A 16,449-nucleotide genomic window follows, 5' to 3' on the forward strand; every position below is an offset into this window, starting at 1 on the left:
TTCCCCTGTTCTCCCTCTCCCATGAGATGGGATGAAGAGCAATCCCCAAGAGGAGGATGTCAGAAATCAAAGGTCCACAGAAACGCAAGAAGGAACAAAGAGTCAAATTATTTCCACAAGAGAAATGCAAGAGTTGGTCAAAATCCCATAGCCTAGAAGAGACACAAGGGGAATATGCAACAGAAGCCTACAATGCTTCAGAAAGAGACCCTGGGGATGGTTAGGAGTAGGTCATCTATTTTCATGTTCTTGACACAAAAGGAATGAAAGTAAGCTAACAGGATCCATGGCCAGAAGAAATGAAGAAAAGATAGCACTTTAGGCAGAACTTTGCAAAACACTACATAGGTTGCCTAAGTGCAAAGTGGTTTTAAGAGTTTTGTGGGTCCAAGGACAGTGTGGCAGAAATACTTCAGAGAGACCAATCCAGCTAGCTCAGGAAGGTCCCAGGTTGAAAACAAAGCTTGGGAGAACACAGAACAGTTTTCTATATTCTTGCCCTTAGCCTCTCATCAACATTTGCTTACATTCCCTGAACTCTGACTTCAGTACAGGTGCACTTCTGAAGCAAGTATTTTGCTTTTTCTAATGGTCGACATTAAAACAAGAGAGTACTAAAATAAATAAAACAATTACACTGTAGAATCTTGCATGCCCGCCTGAGCCATTACCATTTATCCCAGGGTAATCAAAATTGTGCCCAAGGAGTGTTTGAGGAAAAAAAAAAAAGGGACCCAGGATAAACAAAGCACAGTTCTAAATCAGATTTATAATTATATCTCAGAACTCCTCTTTGAAAACCATGACAGAAGAAGCCATAACTGAAAAATCTAATTAGAGTCTCCTTTCTACAATACTGAAATGTCACATGAAATAAAACAAACGCAAAACTCACCAACCCTTGTATGAAATTCAGTCAGGTACCTGTTGCAGTAAACACAACATATGCTATTCAGAAAAAAAAAGACAAGCTGAGCTAAAGCTACTAATTGGAGACCTTACTATTTGGAATAAAGGAGGACTGTAGGCTTCTGAAACTTCCCCTGAGGAAAAGGTAATCCAGACAGTCTTTTAATAGTGATTAAGTCAGGTGACATAAAGCAGAACATTCTGTCATCCCAGGCAAGGTAACAAAAATGCTTGAATACACCAAGCATTTATCATTTAACTAGAGGAAGACTGACAAGTGTCAAGTGAAATACTAAGCTTACCAATTTTTCACACAAAAATTCATCAGCGCATTTGAGATAAAAATCCCAGTTTAACTATAAGAAAACTGGTACTTGTCTTGGAGAGACTAAACCAAGGTTTACACAGAAAGGTAACTGAAATAATTTGGCAATTCATCTCCAAAGTTTAGCTATTCTATTTACATTAGTCCAAACCAACCCCTATTGGGTTCTATATAGCGCAGATGAAGGCTGGTGCTACTCCTAATTAAGCCTCCTCCACTAATAAAGTGATTCTGCACCGTCTGTGTGTGTCACTGAGCCACGTTCACACCAGCCAGACATGTTCTTCCACACTAGCTGAAAAGCAAGCAAGAAATACCTCCCCCATTAAAAGCTGGGACTCTCAGTATCTCAGGACACAGTCTAAGAAGGAACAAATCAGCTTTCAAAACATCACTCATATACTCCAAGGAGAATTAGGGCAAGAATAGAATGGATGAAAATTAAGTTAGTGTGACTGGCACAAAAGCTGTGAAGGCAAGAGCATCTGTGACAGTCTGGAAATACCAGCTAAAAAAAGTGTTAGAACTTATAGCTGAAGGGGATTAAAAAGTAAAAAATAGTCATAGACTTGCTGCAGAACTTCCTCTAACTTGACTGAACTACCCTAAATGCAACACCACTATCCGTAAAACCTATCTTCAGATATTGAAAGGGAGTATTGCCATTACTCAAGATCCCAGACAAACTACAGGAAGAAGCAGACACTTCAGAGCAAACCAGATTAATTGTCTGGATTTCCAAAAGATGCTTCTAGATACACTGCATGGATACCTAGAGTGCTCCTGATAAAGGGAAATGGTAGATATATCTGCTTAGCCCTTCAGATCTGCCTCAGTACCTGTGTACTTTACAGTTGCTACAGACTCAGTCTAGGGCTCAGGCAACATGGATTCAGAATTTGAGCAGAGATCAGAATCCTTACTGACCTCAGGAAACACAGTTTAGACCAGAATAAACAGGGGTAAGGAAGCAGGAATTAAGACACAACAAGCCTTCTGGATCCATACCCATAGAGGTAAACCCATTTCAGGCAACCTTGTTCATTTGAACTTTTGCACACTGTCCAGTAGAGAAAAACATGCCTTAAAGGTTTGGTCAATAAGCACAGAAGACCTTGTCCTTCAGGTCTCTAACAAGTCACATCAAAAGACTTGCAGAAACTCAATACCATTCAACACCTCAGTGAAACTGCTTTTGTTCCACATAAAGGAATCCCACCTCACCCTGCCTATTCCAATCTGCAACAAAGAACACAGTAGATGCATCTTGGAGGTGATAATTAGATTTACCGGGCAGAGGCCTAGCATCCCATAAAAAGCTTTAGGCATGTGGAAAACAGGCCTCAAAAAGGACAGGTTCTCCCAGCTGCCAAAGCTCTGTTCATACATGACCACTGTGAAAGAACAATTGACACTATAAAGAGAGATGATATGTGCACGAAGTCAAATCCACCTGAAAGCAGTCCTAACAAGCCACCCTGATCATCACTTTGCTCTGTTACAAAATGAGATGAGAGCTAATGATGATCACAGAATACAGAAGAGTTAGTGTGACCAGCAAATATCAGTGCTCAGAAGAACCATTAGTCATCCTTCCTACTGCCACAGCTCCCCACTGCTGGTTAATTTACCCAGCACATCTATGTGCACTAAACCTTTATGTAGTCTGATTAAAAGGTAACAAATATTTAGCTAGCCTTGGATACGGGTGTTAATGTGCCTGTTCCAGTGAGGTTCTGGAATGCATATTGGGATACAAAATAGTATCAGCAAGCTTTCCTTCTACACCTTAGAAGAAATTAGTAGAGAAGCCAGCCAATCACCAAAACTATTTTAAATATAACAGCCACCAACCAAAGCAATAGAATTTGGTATGGTACACTACAACCACACCAGAGGAAGAGACAGCATCCTACTATCTTACCTGAGAGCAGTCAAACAAGTATCACACTTTGTATTGTAACTCTTTCAAACAGGAGAGCCTAGTGTAACACCTCCAGGTTACATTTCTGGTTTTGAGAGTTCTAGAGCAGAAGCAGCAGGAAGGAAAGTGAAATTATCCCCACATGCATCGATCCTGCAAACACGCTAGAACCTTAAATAACAGCCTTCTCTTCCATCCTGAACAGGGAGAACCCCAGGTATTGATTTTTAATTGAGATCAGAAATTGAGATTAAATCATAAATTATACATAAGAGAGCAGAGTAGCAATTCTAGTAGATGGTTTTTTGCTGGACAACAACAAAAACCAACCAACCAACCAACAAAAAACAAAAAACCAACCAAGCAAAAAAAACCAAAACATACTGATTTAGATGGAGGGTCATAGGATTAAGTGTAAACAGACATTTTGCCTGATCATTACATAAAAGGAAATAAACAAGCTACATCTTCAGATACTTTCATGACTTCCCAGCTAATATAACACAGTCCTCTCCCACACAGCTGGAGCTAGCACTAGCATTTTCCAGAAATCCACTGAGCTAATCCAATAGCAAAGAACAGAAGAAAGTATTGATGAAATTAGAGAACAGAGAAAAAAGCCTTTTATAAAGCGACATGTACAACACCAGGCAGACAGTTGGGTACCATCTCAACATCCTTCTATTAGATTTCAGCAGAAGCTTTCAGCCTTGCTTCCACCTTTGAACTGCTTCAGACAAACTTGATATTAACCAAGTATCCACGTCCTATTCTTTTCCTAAAGTTTTGGAAGAAGTCCAAGATAAATTGAGCCCACTATACATACACTTTCTTGTTGCATTAATGAAAGTGTAGCTAGATTGTCTCTTTTGAAGTGTGTGTAACAACCATGAAGACCCATTAATGGTTAGCGCAAGACTTGTTTTATGCTAATATTTAGAATTCAAAGATGAACTAGTAATTAATACTGCTCTTCCCCTCCCCTCTGCACTCCATGTGGCATGGGTATTAGTGTCCTCTGGGCACTCCAAGCCATGCATCATTACAATTTCAACTTGAAGTCAAGAGGGAATTAAACTAACTATGTAATAACATACTTTAATTATTGTTCTAAACACAGAACACCTGCATGCACTTTTGTATTGGAAATATGCATACTAAGAAGGTAAGCAAATACATTAAAAAACAGATATGCCCCCAAGTTCTGTGTATGCAAAGTTCCCAGGAATAGAGAGTTGTGTTTTAATCTTACCCCTTTTAAATATTGTTAGCTGCTGATAGCACTGCAATCTTTCCCTTTGTTTTTGAAAAAGCAAATGCCCACAAAACCAATTCCAGCTAATGAGCCTAGATGTCTTGCCTTAGGAAGAGGAGAGGCCCACACTCAACCTCTGCTCCTAAGGGAGCAGGGATTACAGCATCGTTTTTCTAAGTCCTCTTCAACTCTCTCATCAGTCCTACCCAACTGAGTCACCTCTAGAGCTACTTGGGCAGCAGCAGTCACAGCTGAAAGAGGACAAATGAGACAAAGACTCCACTGCCCCACAGTAATGGCAACCCCTGACTGATCAAATATTCATACAGCTCCAAACAAGACACATTCCAATGCTGTGGGCTCTGAGCACAGCTATCGTTACAGATCTTCTCAGCATAAAGCAACACAGATGTCTCCATTTTATTGCTACTTGAGTCACACGACAGCTTCAGTCAATTTGAACTTCACATTTTCACAAGAGACTTATCAAACAGATTGTAGATCTGCTCATGGCTAGTAACAGAAGTGTCATTAATCCAGAGAAAAGGGATAACACACCTAATCTGTCCTTCATTTCAGCCCTGAGTGAAACACCAGCTCAGTTTTCAAATTCTGCAAATGGTAAAGAGGCTGGCGAGAAGTCAACAGATAGAAAACACCTTATTTTAGTTCTCTGTAAATTTGCAGGAAGAAGTTGAGCAGAAAAGTGAGAGTTGCCGCTCTAAGAGTGGGTGCAAGTTCTTTCATGCAGATCCAACTCACGCAAGGAAATTGAATAAAGGATTAAACAGGGACTGTGCACACATTTAAATACACATGGTAGAGCCAAAGTTTAGTTGGGAAAAAAAAGTCTATAAATATGTTCCTGAAACAAAGTCTTGTATCATATTCCAGCAGCAAGACTGAATCTTCTGAACAATACTTTATGGCTACAGTAAATCTTTATCACATGCTTGCAGCACCAACCACTACAGTGTATTTAATTACTCTTAAAAATTAGTTGCTTACAGCAACAGCATACGTAGCCCACAATTCCAAGGTATCTATTTGAATATATGACAACAGACATGATCAATCCCACCATAACAAAGCAGCATCAGAACTTTAATAACCAATCATATCTTTCATATTCACGTAAGCTGGAGGGGATCTGATACAGCTTTTTACTACTACAACTCAGGCAAACCTCACAAATGGGCACGCCTTTGGAAGGAAAGTGTAACAAGTGTAGCAAAGCACACGAAACAGCCTTTGAAAGCAAGCACTTGCCCTGTAAATATACTCTAAGCACGTAAATTCAGAATGCTTCTCTATTTTTTTTCCACCCTTCTCCTCCCATTGACATGGATCTGGAAGCTATGAAAGGCAGACTATCTCAGCAAGTCTTCAAATTCATTTCATTGTCGACCCCTAGTTACTCCGCTGGTGCGTAACAACGTTACACTCTTTCCTCATAAGGATCAGTATCAATGGAGAACAGAACTAAGCCATGTAAAGTAAGCTAATATTAGCAAAACCTGGAGACTAGTTTTGCTAGTCCAAACCTGGACTTGTATCTCAAAAGTAGGTACTAGTGACTACTTTACAGTTTCAGTACTTCATTTACCACTCACTCTGCTGTTTTGACTTCTCCAGACTCCTTGTCAAGTTGAAGTTTCACAGGCTACCAAATCTTGAAAATCCATACTAAAGGCTTAGGGACAAACAAATTATTGCTGATAGCAAGCTACCACAAGTCAAGACTATTGTTTCCTGCCAGGTAAAGCTTATTTTGTTTGCCTCACATTTGCAGTGATCTAGGAGGAAATATGAACAGCTTAAGATTAGTTAATATGCAACAGTTTGTACTTCTGTCTAAGCCCTGTGACAATCAAGGGGCAACCACTTTACCCCTCACCTCTTACAGAACAAGAGGGATGTGAAGAGACTACAAGATATAAACCATACAGCCCTGAAGTTATCAGGGTTACTTAACAGCAAACATCAGAAGGCACTGCAGGAGCACTAAATATTTGACAACCAACACCTTAGGTGTGCATCCAAGCCTAAACATTTCAGTTTCCCTACTTCCTTCCCTTCTTCACTTTCTGACAGGAGAAAGCACCAATATGCGTGGATGAATCACAGAAACAACACTCTGTTCTACAAAGGTCTCCAACGGCCAAATACAATACTAAAATGTTTGGGGACTATATATAAACATATGATTTAAACAACAGTTTATAACCAACACAAGGGTGCTATCAGGTCATTGTTGTGTACAAAATCCAGTCATTACTGAGGGGCAACAGACAGCTATACTTGCTCTTAACAGTTCAAGTAAGCATGGTCAGACTTCTAGACTTTGCTGATTGCATGTAGCCAGTTACAGTAAAAATTCCATGTTGTAATACAAGGAAAATCATGTTATTGTAACATAAGGGAATCAAAATCATAAAAAGCACCATGGTTTTTGGCTTTTTGTTTGTTTGGTTTGTTTGTGGGTTTTTGTTTGGTTGGTTTTGGTTTATTGGGTTTTTTTTGGTTTTGATTTTTTTTTTACATGGTGTAAGAGAAATAAACTGCCACTAAAACCTATTAAGCAGCAGCATAGGTTACCAAACCAGTGCTATTAAAATTGTCCTCAATCAATAGTAAGAACACTAAGTGGTACCAAAAACTGAACACCCTAGAAAACTTATACTTCAGTCTTGACTGGAGTAGATCAATAATTAAGCTTTTTAAGTATTTCTCAACTTACTGCTCAAAGCACATGTCAATCAAGTCTTCCAAGTATGAAGAAGTTCCCTAATTAGAACTTAAGTTTTTCAGCTGCAATCCAGGACCTTTTACATTAAAAATGTAGATTGGGTTTTAAGGTAGACATTTCAATTTTCAACGCTATAACCAGAATCATACATATTCGGGGGGGGACTGAAAGAATCCTATTTGATGTTTTAGGTTAACTGCTACCTTGTACAATAGTTCACTGCAATTTGCATGACCAGAACTGCTTTGGAAAGGGTAAGAAAAGCTAGCTCTACTGCATCAATATTACTATTGCCCACTCACTAAGTTTGGATAGATTTTACATTTTTCAATTTGAACTTTAGATGTCTAGAGTTACTTAAGCTGGTGTGTTCACAGTACTAGAAAAGTACTGGAGAGACTAAAGACCTTGTGGACTATCTGGAACTAGATGAGGCATTGCAAGAACAATTTAAGCATAATAATAATAATCAATTAGTAACATACTAAACAAAACCCACCAGAACACATCCTGCTGGGAACAACAAATCTATAAAATCAGGACTTTCAAGCCCGAAGCAGGATGTAAACAGAATGCAGTTCATGTACTAATAATCCAGTCTTATCTCAGATTTAAAAAAGAAAAAAAAAACTTCAGAGAATGAGCACCTGTGCATCTGTCCAAGGGGCATATAATTGCTTACTCAAGGACTATTAGGCTGTTTCTTAGCAACCTCAGCAAGCTCTAATCAAGTAAGACTAAGATTGTCATTTAGCCTTGAAATGCCTTGCCCTTCCATCTAATATAGCATTCTAACTGCTCTTGAGAAGCAAACAGTCATTTCAACCACAGATAAAAATCAAGGCTTGCTATGTGTTTCAGCTCAGAGTTCTTGTTATCAGAAGATCTTAATGTTAAATATGCTTTTTACATTTTATTTACCATCTGAAACAGCAACTAATAAACATTTAACTTTTCTCCTTTATGTACAAATTAAAGGCTAACTATGACTCTAAAGAAAACCCTTGGAAATAAAGTTTAATAAAGGAGCATAAGGTATAGCTCAACTCTTGAACAACATTTTATAACTGTAAAACATTCCACAAATATGACTACAAAAAAAAAATGCTTAATATCAAAAGCAGCAGTAGAGACATTTCAGGTAAATAGGAAGCATTTCTCTCAGAGACAGATAGTATTTAAATCTCTGGTGATGCTGAAGTGTATCTACTATGTTGCACACATCAGATTTCTAAATTTAAGCATCTTTAAGCAAAATCTGGCCGTCAGACCAGAAAAAACCTCAAGGCATTGAAGTAATTAAAAAAAACTCATCTGTTTAGTCCTAGTCTACATCACTGCTTGTCTGTAGTATCAATGGACAGAGTCTCCACTTAAGATAGCACCTTTAACCACTAAGTTTTATATACAGTTTTTTTTCTTGTACAGTAAGCAAAGACACAAGTCTGTGGTTAAATCAAGGATGGTCACCCCTCCCTGACACAAGGTGGTTCTACACAAGAGCCATCACACCACTCTCTTCAGCTCTCTCCATCCCAACAGGTCTCCTTGGGTGTACAGAGGGGAAGGAGCAGCTCTCAGAGCCCCACCACCCCACAGGAGGCAGAAGTTCAGTCCTGCCCAACATGAACTAGCAGAGATGCTCTTACGTACCCACGCTGGTTCACTCCCTGCCCCTGGGGGCAGTGGTGGGGTGGGGGTGTTCAGGCCCCACCTGATGTGGGTGTTCAGCTCTCATGTGAGACCTGAACATGCAGCTCAAAAACACTGAATGAACTTGGCAGACACCACTGCCTACAGTCACCTCTGACCAAAGACTGACCTGTTTTAGACACCCACTAATCAGAAGCCAGACCAGAGGATGACCATCAAAGGTTTATCACAGTGCAGAAGAGGAAGGGAGGGCTGGAGTTACTGCCAAGGAACAGTAGCAACTATCCTTCAGGTAAGCAAATGGCTAAGTATTAAAGAGCCAGAAGCAATGTCATTATACCCTTATTCCTCACTTCTTGAGGTAGCACCTCTCCTTCCAAACTGATGCTCTCAAGCTCCTTCCAGATCAGCAGCTAGAACTGGAAAGGAACAAGGGAAAGTAAATGTGTCTGCTAGCAGAAAAGGGAGAGTCACTTTCTAGTCTCCTCAGCAGGCTAAGCAGCTCTGAACTAGAGCAGGCAATGCAAACAGGACCCACACAGAGTTGACAAAACACTGGGCTTGTTTTCAGGAGAGGGGAGGGAAGCTTTCTGGCACACAATAATGTAAAGTATCTGCAGATGACTAAGAATACGGTGTGATCATAGCTGCTTTATGAACTTAGAGTAGTTTTTAAAGTATGTTCATAGCATGTACTTCAGAGCCAACACTCACACAAATCAACACCTAGAGGAAAAACAAGAGGAGTCAGACTACACAAAAAGGATGAATTCCATTCATCTCACCTACACACAGTGACTCAATGGCATTGCTCAACAGAGGGGCCAGACAGCCACTGGCCCACAGGGACAGCACAAAAGTCACTTTAAAGGTTAAAAAACAAAAATCACAATTTACCCTACATATCTGTCTCAAATACAATCCTTCTCATGCAAGAAAAATTTTGTGGCAACAGTACAGACTAACAACAAATAGATTAAAAACTCACTCACTACACTACTTTTGGCATTTTTTACATCCAGAAAACATAGTTGTTTCCCATAATTTATTGTTAGGCAGAAGCTTAACTTTTGCAGCTTTTGTGTTGACATCCAATGAACTCCAGCAGTAATTCAAAGTGAGCTGGACTTTTACAAGGAATACAAGCAGTGGCATCAAACACAGAATGTAGCTTTTGCCTCACAAAGCTCCTTAACATCTACACTAACACTTGAACTTCACAGGATCGCTCAAGGCTGCCTACAATACAGCGGGAACGCAGCCCAATTAGGCCAAATATCACAAGTCTGATATAACACAACCAATTATGGTCTTACCCCAACCAACTATGCTCAAGATAAACCCGACAGTTCAAGATTAAAGCTACAAGTAGTCATGTCTTCAGCAAACCTTTCATATGCAAATTTTTTTTTGAGAAAACAGGATTTGAAACATCTTCAAACAGTCCAGAGAAAGTGCTATAAAGCCTCCGCTGCCCTGCAGTGACTCAAACATGCTCTGCTTCTACTTCACCCTCTTCTGCAGCTCATATCCTCTACTGTAAGAGTAACCCTGACTACTTTAATACCTATTCCATTTTCAGTCAAAGATTTAATGCCCACACCAGCTGTGTGGCTAGGAGTGTAGCATTTCACAGATAGGCTGGCTGGAGCACCTTCTGGAATAAAGATTAGAAAGTCAACTAGAGGTATACAAGAATACCCACTCTCAGTGGCTGGGAGGTGAGGGAGTTTGTCTGCAAGTTTTGACTTCAGCCTCAATGTTTCCAATAAATAAGCAAGTGTTTATTTAAGGAAGCTTTCAAGGAGTATAAATAGAAGTGTTCTTTACTATCTGACCATCTCTGTGACATTCAAAAAACCCCCCCAGAACTTTGAGGTATAAAGTTTAAATAGTTAGGAGAATACTGTCCTTTGAGGCATATTTATTTCAAAGACATAAGAAATTCTAGATTTCGTGACATCAATGCATGAAAGATTAAGAGTGCAAAGAGCATTTCTGCTTAAAATTAGAAGACAGATTTCCTATAGTTACATGAAACTTAAGTCTTTAGACTTTCTATTCTGGGCAAGCTGTAAATAGTTGCTGGCACACACAGCATGCCAATAATAAATCCCTTTTTCAAAGAGTGGTTCTGAAGTGGTTACCATTAAGGCCTTGATTCTTTTTTAGAGGTGACACCTGCAGCTGCTATTGAAATCAACTGGAGTTGTCACTACGCAGCACTGCTAAAGTCACTCTCTAAAACATCACCTGATTATCTTCTTTTAAGAAAGAGCATAACAAAACCTGAGAACTACTCTTTGCATTTGTGTAACTTGAAACCAAAGGGATATCGTTTATATAATAATACCATTCCCTCGACCTCTCATTTCTGATCAAAAAGGTTTCAAGGCAAAAACAGTGCCGAGCAGATAGAAGCATACAAATTCCCTAATCTAGCTCCCCAAAACTGAGGAAACATAGATCCATGTTTTCTGATCCACAATATATTTGTCCATGAATTGCAACAAGCAGGGAAGGGCTCTATAAGTGAAAGGACTGCAGGTGTTTTGGTAAAATATGAAACAGTTTGGCATGGCAGTTCCACAGGAGTCCTAGAGTCTGCTGACTGCTGTCCATCAGGCAGTCAGTAAGCACGCACCAAGTTCAGGGGGGGAAATAAAATAAATAAATAGTCAAGTGAAAAAAGGAAGCTCTGTGCTGTCAGCAAAGCCTTCCACCTGGGGGAAAAAAAAGTTAGGCTCCTAGCAAAGAAGACATTAAAAATTTATGTTAAATAGTCAATATCCAGCTATTAACTACAATATTTTCTCCACACTAATTTCCTCTGCTAACGAGGTGTGATGCGTGTACGTTATAACCCATCACCACACCAGGTGAATTTCACATTTTGGCAGAAGGTCTTGCTCTTAATTCCTTCTTATTCCCTGCCCTAAGGTCTTGCTTGGAATTGTGCTTTTGCATTCACTTTAATAAAGGGGAGTATCAATGGAGCAAAGAACAACTAATTACAGGTAAAGCTTGCTGTGTCTTACTTGATGCTTCATTTGTCAAATTGTAATATTTTTTATGAAAAAACACACCTCCTGTTCCTCTGGTACAGTTTTGTAGAAGGACCTTTTCCAGTGCTAAACTTTAACCTGCCTAATTTTTAAGCATATCTGCCCCGATGGGTTGTCATCCAAGCTGACAGGATGCATGTTTACTCCATCAGGGAGCAGCGAGTAATCTAATCCAGGATATTTTCATTACAAAGCCTCAAGATCCTGATCAGAGAGCAGTGATGGCTGTGTTGAGACAGGAGGTACCAACTGTGGATCTACCAGCCAAACAAAAATAGACAAGAGCATTTCCTACAGTCAGGCTATATCTAGTTCCCTACAGGCACCAAGGATCCCAGATAGTGAGTTTCAAGGCTAGATGCCTTCCAGGGCCTGAATACCTTTGTTTTTCAAATTAGAAGGATTGAGAGAGCTTGATGAAGAATCCTAAACTTAAGCAGACAACATGGGTACAGAAAGCTGTACCCATTAAGCAATAAAAGCTGTAAGCTCAAGTATTCCTGCTCAGGTTTTGGCAGGGGAGGGGATGGGTTGCTTTCTAAGAATTTTATCACTTACTGCTGCAGCCAAGTTATCCTCTCAGCAGTTTTACATATTTGATGGTTCATGCTCCTGTATATGCTTTAGATCAAGACTGAGCCCCTCCAGGCATTTGGATGAGACTCTCATGTGGACTGAATATGGATGAAACTCACACAGAGCCTGGATATGAAAAATATATACATTTTTAATCCACCTGAAAGTTCACAGTACTTCAGAAGTTTAGAATTGTTGCTACAATCACACTCTAAACAGGAAAAAACCTTATACTAGCGCTTACAAAAATAATTAGTTGCACAATTCCAGTGGGGAAGGCACCCTTTACCCAAGCAATTTGTGAGGCCTGCCTGAGCCTCTACTACCTTTCCTTCAGATAGGTACTAAGGAAAAAAAGAGATGAAAATGCTTGTTTCTGCTACTTATCTCCAAAGCCCTGAACTCTGAGGTTCACCTGGGGAGTTCAGAGTACACAGCACTCATACGTGCACTGCACTGACTGTCAATCACTGCAGGATCTCAAAAACAGAGGGGCTGAGGGGAGCTAATGATGCAAACTGTAATACATGATTTCAACATCCACAACCAGTCAGAACAATTCCTCTATATGACTAATTAACTGAAGTAATGGATGCCATACCAATATTTATGGTACAGGAAAAGCTGTGAATTCCCTGAGGGAAAGAACAGGGTGGAGGGAAAAACCACACACACAACTCCATTTCATGCCATCTTGCAAAGGAGTAAAAAAAAAAAAAAAATGGTTCCACCCATCCAGCAAAATGCCTATAGCTTCAGAGCATCATTTTCAGCACTAACCTTCAATTAACCCCAAATCTAAAAGTCTGCCAATAACCTAATTGCTATTGATAAATATTGCTGTGCCAGGTATTTCTGAAGCTTCAGTGTCTGAACAAACAGCTTTGTGCTAGGGAAAAAAATGCTAAGACTAATGAACCTAAATTGTGTAACTGATCAGAATCCATTCTTCAAAGCTACTTTGAATTCTTCTGTCTTTTCTCTTTTAAAGTTGCACATAAATTTTAATTGCATCATTTGTTTGTTAACAATCTCAAACAATCATTAAGCTTCAAGTTTTACAGCAGGAGGCAAAGAAATAAATGTGAGGTAGGTGGGTGAAGAAGACAGCTGTATTGTTCTAGCCGTTCCTCAGCCTCTCCCACTGCCAGATTTCTGTGGATGATGTATCCCAAGGTAGCAATTTTAAGAACTTTTTGGCAATATCCCAAGCTCCCTCTTGCAAATCAGAGATCAGACTAATGATATTAAAAAAAAGAGACAGGAAATAGGAATAAACTGGATAACTGACGCTGTAACAAACACCAGAAGTCACTGAACTCTGGTACTGCAGCATTACAGAAGAGACACTTGTCCAAATTTTGGAATAAAATTTTACCTTGTAAAATTAAAAAAGAAAATCAGTAAACCAAAACAAATTACTTTTCATGAAACTACTTGCTTTACAGCTACTGCTAACTCAGGACACGGCAATATCAAACAGACTTCAAGAAAACCTCCCTCAAGCAATTTAAACATTACTACATTAGTCTCTAAACGAGGGAGTTATTGTTCAGATGAGGTTCAGTAAGAAGTGAACATATACCAATGCTGGCTTTCATTAGGGTTGGATTTTTTTAGTCTTAAAAATTCAAACTACAACTACTGAAAAAAGTCCTTTTCTCACTGCCAACACCAAAGCAAATTTCAGAAGGACACAATTTCCAATTCTCTTTACTCTTGCTCCTTCCCAGCATATTATATAAGCAATAATTTTGTTACTGTTGTGTAGCAAAAACAAAAATCATATGAAAAGGCTATGCCCATTCTGTTGTTTCTTGTTTGCAAACTTGAATAGAGAGAGAATATTATTGGAGAATAATTTTTAAATTACCCCAGGGAGTTGAAACCTAACCCAGGAACTCAATCTACTTCAAAAGCCCCTTGTGTTAAACGAGTATTACAATTAAGCCTCTCCTTGCAGAGTCTACACAGCTTATGTACAGCTCTGACAAAGATGCTGTGTTCCTCATCAACAGACTGAACATCAAGAGTTCAAGATCTAACTACAACATACAGGAGGGACTTCTTTTCCATAGGTGCATCCACAGACTGTTTTAAGAAGTACAACTACTCCAAAACTTATTTTTAGAATCATGGGTAGGCTGGGAGAGTATTCAGTAAACCTTCCAAAAATCAGCTAGCCACCCACTAGACTGCAGTGGCACTGTTTAAATAAATTACAGGCTGCTTTGCAACAGCTGCAAGAAAAACATGGTGGAAAAAAACCCGAGTATTTCAATTCCCTTAAAATGCTGGAGGCAACAATTCAAGAAACAGCAGCAGACAGGGCCCTGTACTGGAGACACTGCTTTAATTCACCTGCAAGAGGCAGGTCAAACAGGCCTTACTTAGGACCAGGTGAGCATAGAACAACAATATCCGGCAGCTGCAAGGTAAGAATGTGCTTATTCCAACAGAGAAAAATCCAAAGAAGGCTGGGCTTAGGGACCTGCACCACAAGGATTATCAAACTCTCCTCTTGTTTCAAGCAGCAGTACTAGAAACTGGCAAAATAAAAGCGTGAGTTAAGTTACCTTTACTTCCTCACGCAGATAACATATAAAGTTTGAGGTGCTAATGTTACTGCAATCTCCTACTGAAGAGTTTACGATTTCATCAAGCCTCTATTAAATGGTCAATAAAGAGAAGAAAGAATATTAATTTTCCCTTTGATCTTACAACTTAAGAGCACAGTTCTAAATACCCTGTTTTTACGGTATTGACTATACCCATTAATAGGAACATTTCCAAGTTCAACAGGCCACAGGACCAACAAAGGCCATCAAAACACCCCAACCTGGCAACCAGAGCTTAAGTGCCTCTGCACAGAAAAATTTATCGGTTGTACTGTGTTTTTTTTAACCATTTAACTGCTGCAAAACCCCTATCTCCAAATAACAGTCAGTTCTTAAGGCATGAGCATCAGGTCCCCAGCAGCACAGAAACTTAACTGATTTACGTCGAGTGGGTTTCCTTTAGCTTGAAATGCAAGTGAAGCATTTTTGCCCCTGATCACTCCTAGCTGGCGTTTTCCAAATAACAAAGATCCCACGAGCTACGTGTGTTTCAGAGAGGTCAGCAAGGGCCATTTCATCTGTTTAGTCACCAGGTGCCAAAGGCAGCCCGCAGGTACCGAGGCTCCCGATACACATCTCCGCGCTCGGGCACCGCACCACCCCCATTCCTCAGCGCCTCGCAACTTGCCAGCTCCCACCCCGTGGCCCACTTGGAAGGGCCGAGGGCAACAGCTGTGAAACTCCCTGCAGGATCCTACCTGCCTGCAGCCGGGCAGGGAGCCCGGCCTTCCCTCCCTCCGCTCTCCACACCCAGCACCCCCAAACAAGCAAGAGGGATACGCCAGCCTGCAAGGACGGGGACCAGCGCTGGCCCCTGCGGATGCCCCATCCCTGGAAGCGTCCAAAGCCAGGCTGGACGGGGCTCTGAGCAACGCGGTGCAGCGAAAAGTGTCCCTGACCATGGCGGGGGGGGTCAGACCCGGACGATCTACACGGTCCCTTCCAACCCAAACCACTCCATGCGCCCCGCGGGTCAGGCGGCGCACGGGGCGGCGGGGGCTGAGGTAACGCACCCGAGAGCCCCCCACGAGACACGGAGGGAAGGGGAGGGAAGGGGAGAGCAGCCGCGGGGTTCCACACACACACGGAGCCGGTGTTTGCGGGGTCTGAGCACGGCTGCGCTTCGGAAGGAGGCGGCGGCGGCGGCGGCTGCTGCAACCCCCGCTCCCACAACCCGCGCCACCTGGGGAGACGGAGAGCGCCGGGCTCGCCCGGGTGCGGGGTGTCCCCCGGGTGTGGGGTGTCCCCTCCCAGCTCAGGTGTGAGGGTCCCTCAGGTGCGGGGACACCTCCCCACACAGACCCCTCCCCGCCCCCCCCCCCCCCCCGCCGCCACGCGCGGCCCCGCCCGCGCCCCGGGGCCGCTCGCGCCCTCC

General features: G+C 41.2%; 1 protein-coding gene across 1 annotated transcript in view; it reads right to left on the minus strand.

Moving 5' to 3' along the window:
* JAG2 (jagged canonical Notch ligand 2) overlaps window positions 1-16,449 on the minus strand; it is a 70,785-nt gene that overhangs the window by 52,493 nt on the left and 1,843 nt on the right. The gene's annotated exons all lie outside the window — the stretch shown is intronic.

Source organism: Neopelma chrysocephalum, unplaced genomic scaffold (genome assembly GCF_003984885.1).
Source record: "Neopelma chrysocephalum unplaced genomic scaffold, ASM398488v2 Primary Assembly neopelma1_24, whole genome shotgun sequence".
Taxonomy (NCBI): Eukaryota; Metazoa; Chordata; class Aves; order Passeriformes; family Pipridae; genus Neopelma; species Neopelma chrysocephalum.